The 13,873-nt window shown below is 46.1% G+C and overlaps 9 non-coding genes across 9 annotated transcripts; all 9 read right to left on the bottom strand.

The window, feature by feature from the left end:
* Window positions 1-981: 981 nt before the first annotated feature.
* Window positions 982-1,054, bottom strand: trnav-uac (transfer RNA valine (anticodon UAC)). The gene has a single exon. It is a non-coding gene; the product is annotated as a tRNA-Val (tRNA).
* Window positions 1,055-1,961: 907 nt separating this feature from the next.
* On the bottom strand, window positions 1,962-2,034 carry trnah-aug (transfer RNA histidin (anticodon AUG)). Its single transcript has one exon. It is a non-coding gene; the product is annotated as a tRNA-His (tRNA).
* Window positions 2,035-3,489: 1,455 nt separating this feature from the next.
* Window positions 3,490-3,562, bottom strand: trnav-uac (transfer RNA valine (anticodon UAC)). The gene has a single exon. It is a non-coding gene; the product is annotated as a tRNA-Val (tRNA).
* Window positions 3,563-4,469: 907 nt separating this feature from the next.
* trnar-acg (transfer RNA arginine (anticodon ACG)) lies at window positions 4,470-4,542 on the bottom strand. The gene has a single exon. It is a non-coding gene; the product is annotated as a tRNA-Arg (tRNA).
* A 1,455-nt stretch (window positions 4,543-5,997) lies between these two features.
* trnav-uac (transfer RNA valine (anticodon UAC)) lies at window positions 5,998-6,070 on the bottom strand. The gene has a single exon. It is a non-coding gene; the product is annotated as a tRNA-Val (tRNA).
* A 2,434-nt stretch (window positions 6,071-8,504) lies between these two features.
* Window positions 8,505-8,577, bottom strand: trnav-uac (transfer RNA valine (anticodon UAC)). Its single transcript has one exon. It is a non-coding gene; the product is annotated as a tRNA-Val (tRNA).
* A 907-nt stretch (window positions 8,578-9,484) lies between these two features.
* Window positions 9,485-9,557, bottom strand: trnar-acg (transfer RNA arginine (anticodon ACG)). Its single transcript has one exon. It is a non-coding gene; the product is annotated as a tRNA-Arg (tRNA).
* Window positions 9,558-11,012: 1,455 nt separating this feature from the next.
* trnav-uac (transfer RNA valine (anticodon UAC)) lies at window positions 11,013-11,085 on the bottom strand. Its single transcript has one exon. It is a non-coding gene; the product is annotated as a tRNA-Val (tRNA).
* A 2,434-nt stretch (window positions 11,086-13,519) lies between these two features.
* On the bottom strand, window positions 13,520-13,592 carry trnav-uac (transfer RNA valine (anticodon UAC)). Its single transcript has one exon. It is a non-coding gene; the product is annotated as a tRNA-Val (tRNA).
* Between the last annotated feature and the right edge of the window lie 281 nt (window positions 13,593-13,873).

The raw sequence follows: 13,873 nt of genomic DNA, 5'->3' as shown, positions 1-13,873 counted from the left end.
ATTAACACATTCTGATCTCTTGAGGCGCCACTATCAGCACCTTGATTAGCCTCATTTACATTCCCTTTTTCTTTCTGTCCGAGACATTTTCGTCATTTTCCACCTATTGCTGACCACTCTATCGAGGCCCAATAGGGCACGCCAACCCCGCCCCATCCACATTAGTCTGAATCTGACCCCATTTCCAGTTCTCCAGCTTTGACAAAGAGTCACCCAGGCCCGGAACGACCGCTGCCATCTCGCTCCACAGAGGCTGTCAGTCCTGCTGAGATTGTCCAGTATGTTCTGTTTTTGTTTCAGAATGAAGCATCCGCAGTAAGTTGCATTTGTCGTTCATTTAGACATGTTTGAGATGCATGAAATTCTGTTGTGGATGAACTAGCTCCGAATATCCAAAATAGGAAGGTCCTTTTCTTCTCATTGCCTGTCGAAAATTCAGTGCTTGTGACTTAATGTGGAATTTATTTTAGTGGCTCATGAGAGTCTAAACCTCATAATCCTCGAACATACGAGATGGGGGAACAAAAGTACTTTGTGCAAACATTCCTCACACAACATGAGAAGCACTTGATGTTTCTACCTGGTATGGCCCCGGGGACCTTTCGCATGTTAGGGGAATGTGCTAACCACTACACTACAGAAACCGCTGGCGGTGCAGTAATCATTGGACTTGTGCAATGTTCAACCTCACTGTGTTGCTGCAGCTTCTCATGGTTCGTCTGAGAGGCCATGTCACTTATTACAAGAAGACAGCCGTTTCTTTAAAACCGATGTCTCAACTTATAAAACAATCAGGAATCGAACTTTACAGACCTGAAGATAAGTTATGTTTTGCTTGAAGTGGAAGTTAAATTGAGAATGCAGGGCTTTCGTAAATAACCACAACCAGACGGGTGCATGCATTTTGCTATTCCTCGTTGATGAAGACCAGTTACGAGATTGCGGCAATAGTCAGCAACAGACTAAACTGGAAGTTCGAGATGTTTCTGCCCGGTTTCGAACCGGGGACCTTTCGCGTGTAAGGCGAATGTGATAACCACTACACTACAGAAACAGCTGGCAATCAACGGACGTGTACAATGTGCAACCTCACTGTGTTGCTGCAGATTCGCATGGTGAGGCTGAGAGGCTAGGCCACTTATTACAAGACGACTGCTGTTTCTTTCAAAAACAGATGTTTCAACATATAAAACCACGAGATGTAGAAATTAGATCGAACTTAACATGATCTGCGTTAACTTCACAGGGACGTGACCCAACTAATCCACAGAGCCAAAGTGGAGAATTGAACTGACTGGAGAGCTGCATCTTAACGCTGACCTCCCGGACCTCGGCCTCCTGAAATGTTCCAAAGAAGCTCAACAAACACTCGAGGAACAGCAGCGCATCTTTCCACTGGGCTCAATACAGCTTTCACACTCATAGTGTGTGCAACCGTCTCACACCGTAAATGCTGCCCCCATTCTGTGTGTACTACCATCGCAGATTTGGGTTTGAATCTTGTTTCCACTTCGTCTTTGTATCCGGGCGGTAGTTGCTGAGAGCTGGCACAGACACAGCGGCTGGAATGGCCTCATACTGTGGTGTAATTATTCTCTCATTCGATGCTCACCTCACTCTGTGGCCAGGGAACCCTAGGCCTTTTCTCATTTAATCTCTCCTGACTTGCACCCTGTCAGAGCGCTTTCCTGTTATTCTGCTTGCTCCCACCGGGATTTGACTTGGTTAAAACGTCCGACATTTCTAACCCGTCCCGGTTTTAATGAAAAGTGATGGTGAAAGACGAGCTGTGTTGTCCTGTCGACAAATGCCGCCTGACTCGCTGAGTTGTTCCAGTATCTTCCGCAGATGTCGGATCAACTTTCGATACGAGAATTGAAGACGTTCTGCTCACTTTGCTCTGCATCAAGAATCAGCTGTCCCACCCAGTGAGTTAAAGCGCACGCCAAAAGTTCGAATTCCGAGCCAGCCAGGAGTCGAACCTGGAATCTCCTGATTCATAGTCAGACGCGTTATCCATTGCGCCACTGGCCCAGCCGGGTGAATGCATTTTGCTATTCCTTGTTGAGCCTCTGTGGCGCATTCGGCGGGATTCATTCACATTGGGTTTCCTTTGAGAAGCTGAGCTCACACAGCAGGGAACCAATACGTTCCCGAGACAATCAAGACATTTTCTAAAAGCTTGTCTATGTGTGGATATTCACTTACTTCTATTGACTTATTCCAGTAGATTCAGGCAGCTCTCTGTATGTTTCATTTTATTCAGTTCAACAACATCAGACTGTGTAACCTCTCTTCCCCCTCCACCATCTGCTTCTTCCCCCTCCACCATCTGTATCCATCATCTTATTTTAATTCCTTGCATTGATATGTTTTACCCTCAGCATTGCCCCCCTCCCCCAGCCCATACCATCCTACTTGAGCAATCTGATCCCTGTCGCCAATTGTTCGCTGACACACTGCTTACTTTCTGCGATTAACACATTCTGATCTCTTGAGGCGCCACTATCAGCACCTTGATTAGCCTCATTTACATTCCCTTTTTCTTTCTGTCCGAGACATTTTCGTCATTTTCCACCTATTGCTGACCACTCTATCGAGGCCCAATAGGGCACGCCAACCCCGCCCCATCCACATTAGTCTGAATCTGACCCCATTTCCAGTTCTCCAGCTTTGACAAAGAGTCACCCAGGCCCGGAACGACCGCTGCCATCTCGCTCCACAGAGGCTGTCAGTCCTGCTGAGATTGTCCAGTATGTTCTGTTTTTGTTTCAGAATGAAGCATCCGCAGTAAGTTGCATTTGTCGTTCATTTAGACATGTTTGAGATGGTGAATAAGTATGTTTATCTGCATTTGTAAATGCATGAAATTCTGTTGTGGATGAACTAGCTCCGAATATCCAAAATAGGAAGGTCCTTTTCTTCTCATTGCCTGTCGAAAATTCAGTGCTTGTGACTTAATGTGGAATTTATTTTAGTGGCTCATGAGAGTCTAAACCTCATAATCCTCGAACATACGAGATGGGGGAACAAAAGTACTTTGTGCAAACATTCCTCACACAACATGAGAAGCACTTGATGTTTCTACCTGGTATGGCCCCGGGGACCTTTCGCATGTTAGGGGAATGTGCTAACCACTACACTACAGAAACCGCTGGCGGTGCAGTAATCATTGGACTTGTGCAATGTTCAACCTCACTGTGTTGCTGCAGCTTCTCATGGTTCGTCTGAGAGGCCATGTCACTTATTACAAGAAGACAGCCGTTTCTTTAAAACCGATGTCTCAACTTATAAAACAATCAGGAATCGAACTTTACAGACCTGAAGATAAGTTATGTTTTGCTTGAAGTGGAAGTTAAATTGAGAATGCAGGGCTTTCGTAAATAACCACAACCAGACGGGTGCATGTATTTTGCTATTCCTCGTTGATGAAGACCAGTTACGAGATTGCGGCAATAGTCAGCAACAGACTAAACTGGAAGTTCGAGATGTTTCTGCCCGGTTTCGAACCGGGGACCTTACGCGTGTAAGGCGAATGTGAAAACCACTACACTACAGAAACAGCTGGCAATCAACGGACGTGTACAATGTGCAACCTCACTGTGTTGCTGCAGATTCGCATGGTGAGGCTGAGAGGCTAGGCCACTTATTACAAGACGACTGCTGTTTCTTTCAAAAACAGATGTTTCAACATATAAAACCACGAGATGTAGAAATTAGATCGAACTTAACATGATCTGCGTTAACTTCACAGGGACGTGACCCAACTAATCCACAGAACCAAAGTGGAGAATTGAACTGACTGGAGAGCTGCATCTTAACGCTGACCTCCCGGACCTCGGCCTCCTGAAATGTTCCAAAGAAGCTCAACAAACACTCGAGGAACAGCAGCGCATCTTTCCACTGGGCTCAATACAGCTTTCACACTCATAGTGTGTGCAACCGTCTCACACCGTAAATGCTGCCCCCATTCTGTGTGTACTACCATCGCAGATTTGGGTTTGAATCTTGTTTCCACTTCGTCTTTGTATCCGGGCGGTAGTTGCTGAGAGCTGGCACAGACACAGCGGCTGGAATGGCCTCATACTGTGGTGTAATTATTCTCTCAATCGATGCTCACCTCACTCTGTGGCCAGGGAACCCTAGGCCTTTTCTCATTTAATCTCTCCTGACTTGCACCCTGTCAGAGCGCTTTCCTGTTATTCTGCTTGCTCCCACCGGGATTTGACTTGGTTAAAACGTCCGACATTTCTAACCCGTCCCGGTTTTAATGAAAAGTGATGGTGAAAGACGAGCTGTGTTGTCCTGTCGACAAATGCCGCCTGACTCGCTGAGTTGTTCCAGTATCTTCCGCAGATGTCGGATCAACTTTCGATACGAGAATTGAAGACGTTCTGCTCACTTTGCTCTGCATCAAGAATCAGCTGTCCCACCCAGTGAGTTAAAGCGCACGCCAAAAGTTCGAATTCCGAGCCAGCCAGGAGTCGAACTTAGAATCTCCTGATTCGTAGTCAGACGCGTTATCCATTGCGCCACTGGCCCAGCCGGGTGCATGCATTTTGCTATTCCTTGTTGAGCCTCTGTGGCGCATTCGGCGGGATTCATTCACATTGGGTTTCCTTTGAGAAGCTGAGCTCACACAGCAGGGAACCAATACGTTCCCGAGACAATCAAGACATTTTCTAAAAGCTTGTCTATGTGTGGATATTCACTTACTTCTATTGACTTATTCCAGTAGATTCAGGCAGCTCTCTGTATGTTTCATTTTATTCAGTTCAACAACATCAGACTGTGTAACCTCTCTTCCCCCTCCACCATCTGCTTCTTCCCCCTCCACCATCTGTATCCATCATCTTATTTTAATTCCTTGCATTGATATGTTTTACCCTCAGCATTGCCCCCCTCCCCCAGCCCATACCATCCTACTTGAGCAATCTGATCCCTGTCGCCAATTGTTCGCTGACACACTGCTTACTTTCTGCGATTAACACATTCTGATCTCTTGAGGCGCCACTATCAGCACCTTGATTAGCCTCATTTACATTCCCTTTTTCTTTCTGTCCGAGACATTTTCGTCATTTTCCACCTATTGCTGACCACTCTATCGAGGCCCAATAGGGCACGCCAACCCCGCCCCATCCACATTAGTCTGAATCTGACCCCATTTCCAGTTCTCCAGCTTTGACAAAGAGTCACCCAGACCCGGACCGACCGCTGCCATCTCGCTCCACAGAGGCTGTCAGTCCTGCTGAGATTGTCCAGTATGTTCTGTTTTTGTTTCAGAATGAAGCATCCGCAGTAAGTTGCATTTGTCGTTCATTTAGACATGTTTGAGATGGTGAATAAGTATGTTTATCTGCATTTGTAAATGCATGAAATTCTGTTGTGGATGAACTAGCTCCGAATATCCAAAATAGGAAGGTCCTTTTCTTCTCATTGCCTGTCGAACATTCAGTGCTTGTGACTTAATGTGGAATTTATTTTAGTGGCTCATGAGAGTCTAAACCTCATAATCCTCGAACATACGAGATGGGGGAACAAAAGTACTTTGTGCAAACATTCCTCACACAACATGAGAAGCACTTGATGTTTCTACCTGGTATGGCCCCGGGGATCTTTCGCATGTTAGGGGAATGTGCTAACCACTACACTACAGAAACCGCTGGCGGTGCAGTAATCATTGGACTTGTGCAATGTTCAACCTCACTGTGTTGCTGCAGCTTCTCATGGTTCGTCTGAGAGGCCATGTCACTTATTACAAGAAGACAGCCGTTTCTTTAAAACCGATGTCTCAACTTATAAAACAATCAGGAATCGAACTTTACAGACCTGAAGATAAGTTATGTTTTGCTTGAAGTGGAAGTTAAATTGAGAATGCAGGGCTTTCGTAAATAACCACAACCAGACGGGTGCATGCATTTTGCTATTCCTCGTTGATGAAGACCAGTTACGAGATTGCGGCAATAGTCAGCAACAGACTAAACTGGAAGTTCGAGATGTTTCTGCCCGGTTTCGAACCGGGGACCTTTCGCGTGTAAGGCGAATGTGATAACCACTACACTACAGAAACAGCTGGCAATCAACGGACGTGTACAATGTGCAACCTCACTGTGTTGCTGCAGATTCGCATGGTGAGGCTGAGAGGCTAGGCCACTTATTACAAGACGACTGCTGTTTCTTTCAAAAACAGATGTTTCAACATATAAAACCACGAGATGTAGAAATTAGATCGAACTTAACATGATCTGCGTTAACTTCACAGGGACGTGACCCAACTAATCCACAGAGCCAAAGTGGAGAATTGAACTGACTGGAGAGCTGCATCTTAACGCTGACCTCCCGGACCTCGGCCTCCTGAAATGTTCCAAAGAAGCTCAACAAACACTCGAGGAACAGCAGCGCATCTTTCCACTGGGCTCAATACAGCTTTCACACTCATAGTGTGTGCAACCGTCTCACACCGTAAATGCTGCCCCCATTCTGTGTGTACTACCATCGCAGATTTGGGTTTGAATGTGTTTCCACTTCGTCTTTGTATCCGGGCGGTAGTTGCTGAGAGCTGGCACAGACACAGCGGCTGGAATGGCCTCATACTGTGGTGTAATTATTCTCTCATTCGATGCTCACCTCACTCTGTGGCCAGGGAACCCTAGGCCTTTTCTCATTTAATCTCTCCTGACTTGCACCCTGTCAGAGCGCTTTCCTGTTATTCTGCTTGCTCCCACCGGGATTTGACTTGGTTAAAACGTCCGACATTTCTAACCCGTCCCGGTTTTAATGAAAAGTGATGGTGAAAGACGAGCTGTGTTGTCCTGTCGACAAATGCCGCCTGACTCGCTGAGTTGTTCCAGTATCTTCCGCAGATGTCGGATCAACTTTCGATACGAGAATTGAAGACGTTCTGCTCACTTTGCTCTGCATCAAGAATCAGCTGTCCCACCCAGTGAGTTAAAGCGCACGCCAAAAGTTCGAATTCCGAGCCAGCCAGGAGTGGAACTTAGAATCTCCTGATTCGTAGTCAGACGCGTTATCCATTGCGCCACTGGCCCAGCCGGGTGCATGCATTTTGCTATTCCTTGTTGAGCCTCTGTGGCGCATTCGGCGGGATTCATTCACATTGGGTTTCCTTTGAGAAGCTGAGCTCACACAGCAGGGAACCAATACGTTCCCGAGACAATCAAGACATTTTCTAAAAGCTTGTCTATGTGTGGATATTCACTTACTTCTATTGACTTATTCCAGTAGATTCAGGCAGCTCTCTGTATGTTTCATTTTATTCAGTTCAACAACATCAGACTGTGTAACCTCTCTTCCCCCTCCACCATCTGCTTCTTCCCCCTCCACCATCTGTATCCATCATCTTATTTTAATTCCTTGCATTGATATGTTTTACCCTCAGCATTGCCCCCCTCCCCCAGCCCATACCATCCTACTTGAGCAATCTGATCCCTGTCGCCAATTGTTCGCTGACACACTGCTTACTTTCTGCGATTAACACATTCTGATCTCTTGAGGCGCCACTATCAGCACCTTGATTAGCCTCATTTACATTCCCTTTTTCTTTCTGTCCGAGACATTTTCGTCATTTTCCACCTATTGCTGACCACTCTATCGAGGCCCAATAGGGCACGCCAACCCCGCCCCATCCACATTAGTCTGAATCTGACCCCATTTCCAGTTCTCCAGCTTTGACAAAGAGTCACCCAGGCCCGGAACGACCGCTGCCATCTCGCTCCACAGAGGCTGTCAGTCCTGCTGAGATTGTCCAGTATGTTCTGTTTTTGTTTCAGAATGAAGCATCCGCAGTAAGTTGCATTTGTCGTTCATTTAGACATGTTTGAGATGGTGAATAAGTATGTTTATCTGCATTTGTAAATGCATGAAATTCTGTTGTGGATGAACTAGCTCCGAATATCCAAAATAGGAAGGTCCTTTTCTTCTCATTGCCTGTCGAAAATTCAGTGCTTGTGACTTAATGTGGAATTTATTTTAGTGGCTCATGAGAGTCTAAACCTCATAATCCTCGAACATACGAGATGGGGGAACAAAAGTACTTTGTGCAAACATTCCTCACACAACATGAGAAGCACTTGATGTTTCTACCTGGTATGGCCCCGGGGACCTTTCGCATGTTAGGGGAATGTGCTAACCACTACACTACAGAAACCGCTGGCGGTGCAGTAATCATTGGACTTGTGCAATGTTCAACCTCACTGTGTTGCTGCAGCTTCTCATGGTTCGTCTGAGAGGCCATGTCACTTATTACAAGAAGACAGCCGTTTCTTTAAAACCGATGTCTCAACTTATAAAACAATCAGGAATCGAACTTTACAGACCTGAAGATAAGTTATGTTTTGCTTGAAGTGGAAGTTAAATTGAGAATGCAGGGCTTTCGTAAATAACCACAACCAGACGGGTGCATGTATTTTGCTATTCCTCGTTGATGAAGACCAGTTACGAGATTGCGGCAATAGTCAGCAACAGACTAAACTGGAAGTTCGAGATGTTTCTGCCCGGTTTCGAACCGGGGACCTTACGCGTGTAAGGCGAATGTGAAAACCACTACACTACAGAAACAGCTGGCAATCAACGGACGTGTACAATGTGCAACCTCACTGTGTTGCTGCAGATTCGCATGGTGAGGCTGAGAGGCTAGGCCACTTATTACAAGACGACTGCTGTTTCTTTCAAAAACAGATGTTTCAACATATAAAACCACGAGATGTAGAAATTAGATCGAACTTAACATGATCTGCGTTAACTTCACAGGGACGTGACCCAACTAATCCACAGAGCCAAAGTGGAGAATTGAACTGACTGGAGAGCTGCATCTTAACGCTGACCTCCCGGACCTCGGCCTCCTGAAATGTTCCAAAGAAGCTCAACAAACACTCGAGGAACAGCAGCGCATCTTTCCACTGGGCTCAATACAGCTTTCACACTCATAGTGTGTGCAACCGTCTCACACCGTAAATGCTGCCCCCATTCTGTGTGTACTACCATCGCAGATTTGGGTTTGAATCTTGTTTCCACTTCGTCTTTGTATCCGGGCGGTAGTTGCTGAGAGCTGGCACAGACACAGCGGCTGGAATGGCCTCATACTGTGGTGTAATTATTCTCTCAATCGATGCTCACCTCACTCTGTGGCCAGGGAACCCTAGGCCTTTTCTCATTTAATCTCTCCTGACTTGCACCCTGTCAGAGCGCTTTCCTGTTATTCTGCTTGCTCCCACCGGGATTTGACTTGGTTAAAACGTCCGACATTTCTAACCCGTCCCGGTTTTAATGAAAAGTGATGGTGAAAGACGAGCTGTGTTGTCCTGTCGACAAATGCCGCCTGACTCGCTGAGTTGTTCCAGTATCTTCCGCAGATGTCGGATCAACTTTCGATACGAGAATTGAAGACGTTCTGCTCACTTTGCTCTGCATCAAGAATCAGCTGTCCCACCCAGTGAGTTAAAGCGCACGCCAAAAGTTCGAATTCCGAGCCAGCCAGGAGTCGAACTTAGAATCTCCTGATTCGTAGTCAGACGCGTTATCCATTGCGCCACTGGCCCAGCCGGGTGCATGCATTTTGCTATTCCTTGTTGAGCCTCTGTGGCGCATTCGGCGGGATTCATTCACATTGGGTTTCCTTTGAGAAGCTGAGCTCACACAGCAGGGAACCAATACGTTCCCGAGACAATCAAGACATTTTCTAAAAGCTTGTCTATGTGTGGATATTCACTTACTTCTATTGACTTATTCCAGTAGATTCAGGCAGCTCTCTGTATGTTTCATTTTATTCAGTTCAACAACATCAGACTGTGTAACCTCTCTTCCCCCTCCACCATCTGCTTCTTCCCCCTCCACCATCTGTATCCATCATCTTATTTTAATTCCTTGCATTGATATGTTTTACCCTCAGCATTGCCCCCCTCCCCCAGCCCATACCATCCTACTTGAGCAATCTGATCCCTGTCGCCAATTGTTCGCTGACACACTGCTTACTTTCTGCGATTAACACATTCTGATCTCTTGAGGCGCCACTATCAGCACCTTGATTAGCCTCATTTACATTCCCTTTTTCTTTCTGTCCGAGACATTTTCGTCATTTTCCACCTATTGCTGACCACTCTATCGAGGCCCAATAGGGCACGCCAACCCCGCCCCATCCACATTAGTCTGAATCTGACCCCATTTCCAGTTCTCCAGCTTTGACAAAGAGTCACCCAGACCCGGACCGACCGCTGCCATCTCGCTCCACAGAGGCTGTCAGTCCTGCTGAGATTGTCCAGTATGTTCTGTTTTTGTTTCAGAATGAAGCATCCGCAGTAAGTTGCATTTGTCGTTCATTTAGACATGTTTGAGATGGTGAATAAGTATGTTTATCTGCATTTGTAAATGCATGAAATTCTGTTGTGGATGAACTAGCTCCGAATATCCAAAATAGGAAGGTCCTTTTCTTCTCATTGCCTGTCGAAAATTCAGTGCTTGTGACTTAATGTGGAATTTATTTTAGTGGCTCATGAGAGTCTAAACCTCATAATCCTCGAACATACGAGATGGGGGAACAAAAGTACTTTGTGCAAACATTCCTCACACAACATGAGAAGCACTTGATGTTTCTACCTGGTATGGCCCCGGGGATCTTTCGCATGTTAGGGGAATGTGCTAACCACTACACTACAGAAACCGCTGGCGGTGCAGTAATCATTGGACTTGTGCAATGTTCAACCTCACTGTGTTGCTGCAGCTTCTCATGGTTCGTCTGAGAGGCCATGTCACTTATTACAAGAAGACAGCCGTTTCTTTAAAACCGATGTCTCAACTTATAAAACAATCAGGAATCGAACTTTACAGACCTGAAGATAAGTTATGTTTTGCTTGAAGTGGAAGTTAAATTGAGAATGCAGGGCTTTCGTAAATAACCACAACCAGACGGGTGCATGCATTTTGCTATTCCTTGTTGATGAAGACCAGTTACGAGATTGCGGCAATAGTCAGCAACAGACTAAACTGGAAGTTCGAGATGTTTCTGCCCGGTTTCGAACCGGGGACCTTTCGCGTGTAAGGCGAATGTGATAACCACTACACTACAGAAACAGCTGGCATTCAACGGACGTGTACAATGTGCAACCTCACTGTGTTGCTGCAGATTCGCATGGTGAGGCTGAGAGGCTAGGCCACTTATTACAAGACGACTGCTGTTTCTTTCAAAAACAGATGTTTCAACATATAAAACCACGAGATGTAGAAATTAGATCGAACTTAACATGATCTGCGTTAACTTCACAGGGACGTGACCCAACTAATCCACAGAGCCAAAGTGGAGAATTGAACTGACTGGAGAGCTGCATCTTAACGCTGACCTCCCGGACCTCGGCCTCCTGAAATGTTCCAAAGAAGCTCAACAAACACTCGAGGAACAGCAGCGCATCTTTCCACTGGGCTCAATACAGCTTTCACACTCATAGTGTGTGCAACCGTCTCACACCGTAAATGCTGCCCCCATTCTGTGTGTACTACCATCGCAGATTTGGGTTTGAATGTGTTTCCACTTCGTCTTTGTATCCGGGCGGTAGTTGCTGAGAGCTGGCACAGACACAGCGGCTGGAATGGCCTCATACTGTGGTGTAATTATTCTCTCATTCGATGCTCACCTCACTCTGTGGCCAGGGAACCCTAGGCCTTTTCTCATTTAATCTCTCCTGACTTGCACCCTGTCAGAGCGCTTTCCTGTTATTCTGCTTGCTCCCACCGGGATTTGACTTGGTTAAAACGTCCGACATTTCTAACCCGTCCCGGTTTTAATGAAAAGTGATGGTGAAAGACGAGCTGTGTTGTCCTGTCGACAAATGCCGCCTGACTCGCTGAGTTGTTCCAGTATCTTCCGCAGATGTCGGATCAACTTTCGATACGAGAATTGAAGACGTTCTGCTCACTTTGCTCTGCATCAAGAATCAGCTGTCCCACCCAGTGAGTTAAAGCGCACGCCAAAAGTTCGAATTCCGAGCCAGCCAGGAGTGGAACTTAGAATCTCCTGATTCGTAGTCAGACGCGTTATCCATTGCGCCACTGGCCCAGCCGGGTGCATGCATTTTGCTATTCCTTGTTGAGCCTCTGTGGCGCATTCGGCGGGATTCATTCACATTGGGTTTCCTTTGAGAAGCTGAGCTCACACAGCAGGGAACCAATACGTTCCCGAGACAATCAAGACATTTTCTAAAAGCTTGTCTATGTGTGGATATTCACTTACTTCTATTGACTTATTCCAGTAGATTCAGGCAGCTCTCTGTATGTTTCATTTTATTCAGTTCAACAACATCAGACTGTGTAACCTCTCTTCCCCCTCCACCATCTGCTTCTTCCCCCTCCACCATCTGTATCCATCATCTTATTTTAATTCCTTGCATTGATATGTTTTACCCTCAGCATTGCCCCCCTCCCCCAGCCCATACCATCCTACTTGAGCAATCTGATCCCTGTCGCCAATTGTTCGCTGACACACTGCTTACTTTCTGCGATTAACACATTCTGATCTCTTGAGGCGCCACTATCAGCACCTTGATTAGCCTCATTTACATTCCCTTTTTCTTTCTGTCCGAGACATTTTCGTCATTTTCCACCTATTGCTGACCACTCTATCGAGGCCCAATAGGGCACGCCAACCCCGCCCCATCCACATTAGTCTGAATCTGACCCCATTTCCAGTTCTCCAGCTTTGACAAAGAGTCACCCAGGCCCGGAACGACCGCTGCCATCTCGCTCCACAGAGGCTGTCAGTCCTGCTGAGATTGTCCAGTATGTTCTGTTTTTGTTTCAGAATGAAGCATCCGCAGTAAGTTGCATTTGTCGTTCATTTAGACATGTTTGAGATGGTGAATAAGTATGTTTATCTGCATTTGTAAATGCATGAAATTCTGTTGTGGATGAACTAGCTCCGAATATCCAAAATAGGAAGGTCCTTTTCTTCTCATTGCCTGTCGAAAATTCAGTGCTTGTGACTTAATGTGGAATTTATTTTAGTGGCTCATGAGAGTCTAAACCTCATAATCCTCGAACATACGAGATGGGGGAACAAAAGTACTTTGTGCAAACATTCCTCACACAACATGAGAAGCACTTGATGTTTCTACCTGGTATGGCCCCGGGGATCTTTCGCATGTTAGGGGAATGTGCTAACCACTACACTACAGAAACCGCTGGCGGTGCAGTAATCATTGGACTTGTGCAATGTTCAACCTCACTGTGTTGCTGCAGCTTCTCATGGTTCGTCTGAGAGGCCATGTCACTTATTACAAGAAGACAGCCGTTTCTTTAAAACCGATGTCTCAACTTATAAAACAATCAGGAATCGAACTTTACAGACCTGAAGATAAGTTATGTTTTGCTTGAAGTGGAAGTTAAATTGAGAATGCAGGGCTTTCGTAAATAACCACAACCAGACGGGTGCATGCATTTTGCTATTCCTCGTTGATGAAGACCAGTTACGAGATTGCGGCAATAGTCAGCAACAGACTAAACTGGAAGTTCGAGATGTTTCTGCCCGGTTTCGAACCGGGGACCTTTCGCGTGTAAGGCGAATGTGATAACCACTACACTACAGAAACAGCTGGCAATCAACGGACGTGTACAATGTGCAACCTCACTGTGTTGCTGCAGATTCGCATGGTGAGGCTGAGAGGCTAGGCCACTTATTACAAGACGACTGCTGTTTCTTTCAAAAACAGATGTTTCAACATATAAAACCACGAGATGTAGAAATTAGATCGAACTTAACATGATCTGCGTTAACTTCACAGGGACGTGACCCAACTAATCCACAGAGCCAAAGTGGAGAATTGAACTGACTGGAGAGCTGCATCTTAACGCTGACCTCCCGGACCTCGGC

Source organism: Scyliorhinus torazame, chromosome 5, assembly GCF_047496885.1.
Source record: "Scyliorhinus torazame isolate Kashiwa2021f chromosome 5, sScyTor2.1, whole genome shotgun sequence".
NCBI lineage: Eukaryota > Metazoa > Chordata > Chondrichthyes > Carcharhiniformes > Scyliorhinidae > Scyliorhinus > Scyliorhinus torazame.
Note: the sequence above shows the minus strand (reverse complement) of the source record. Positions and strands in the feature narration are given on the sequence as shown.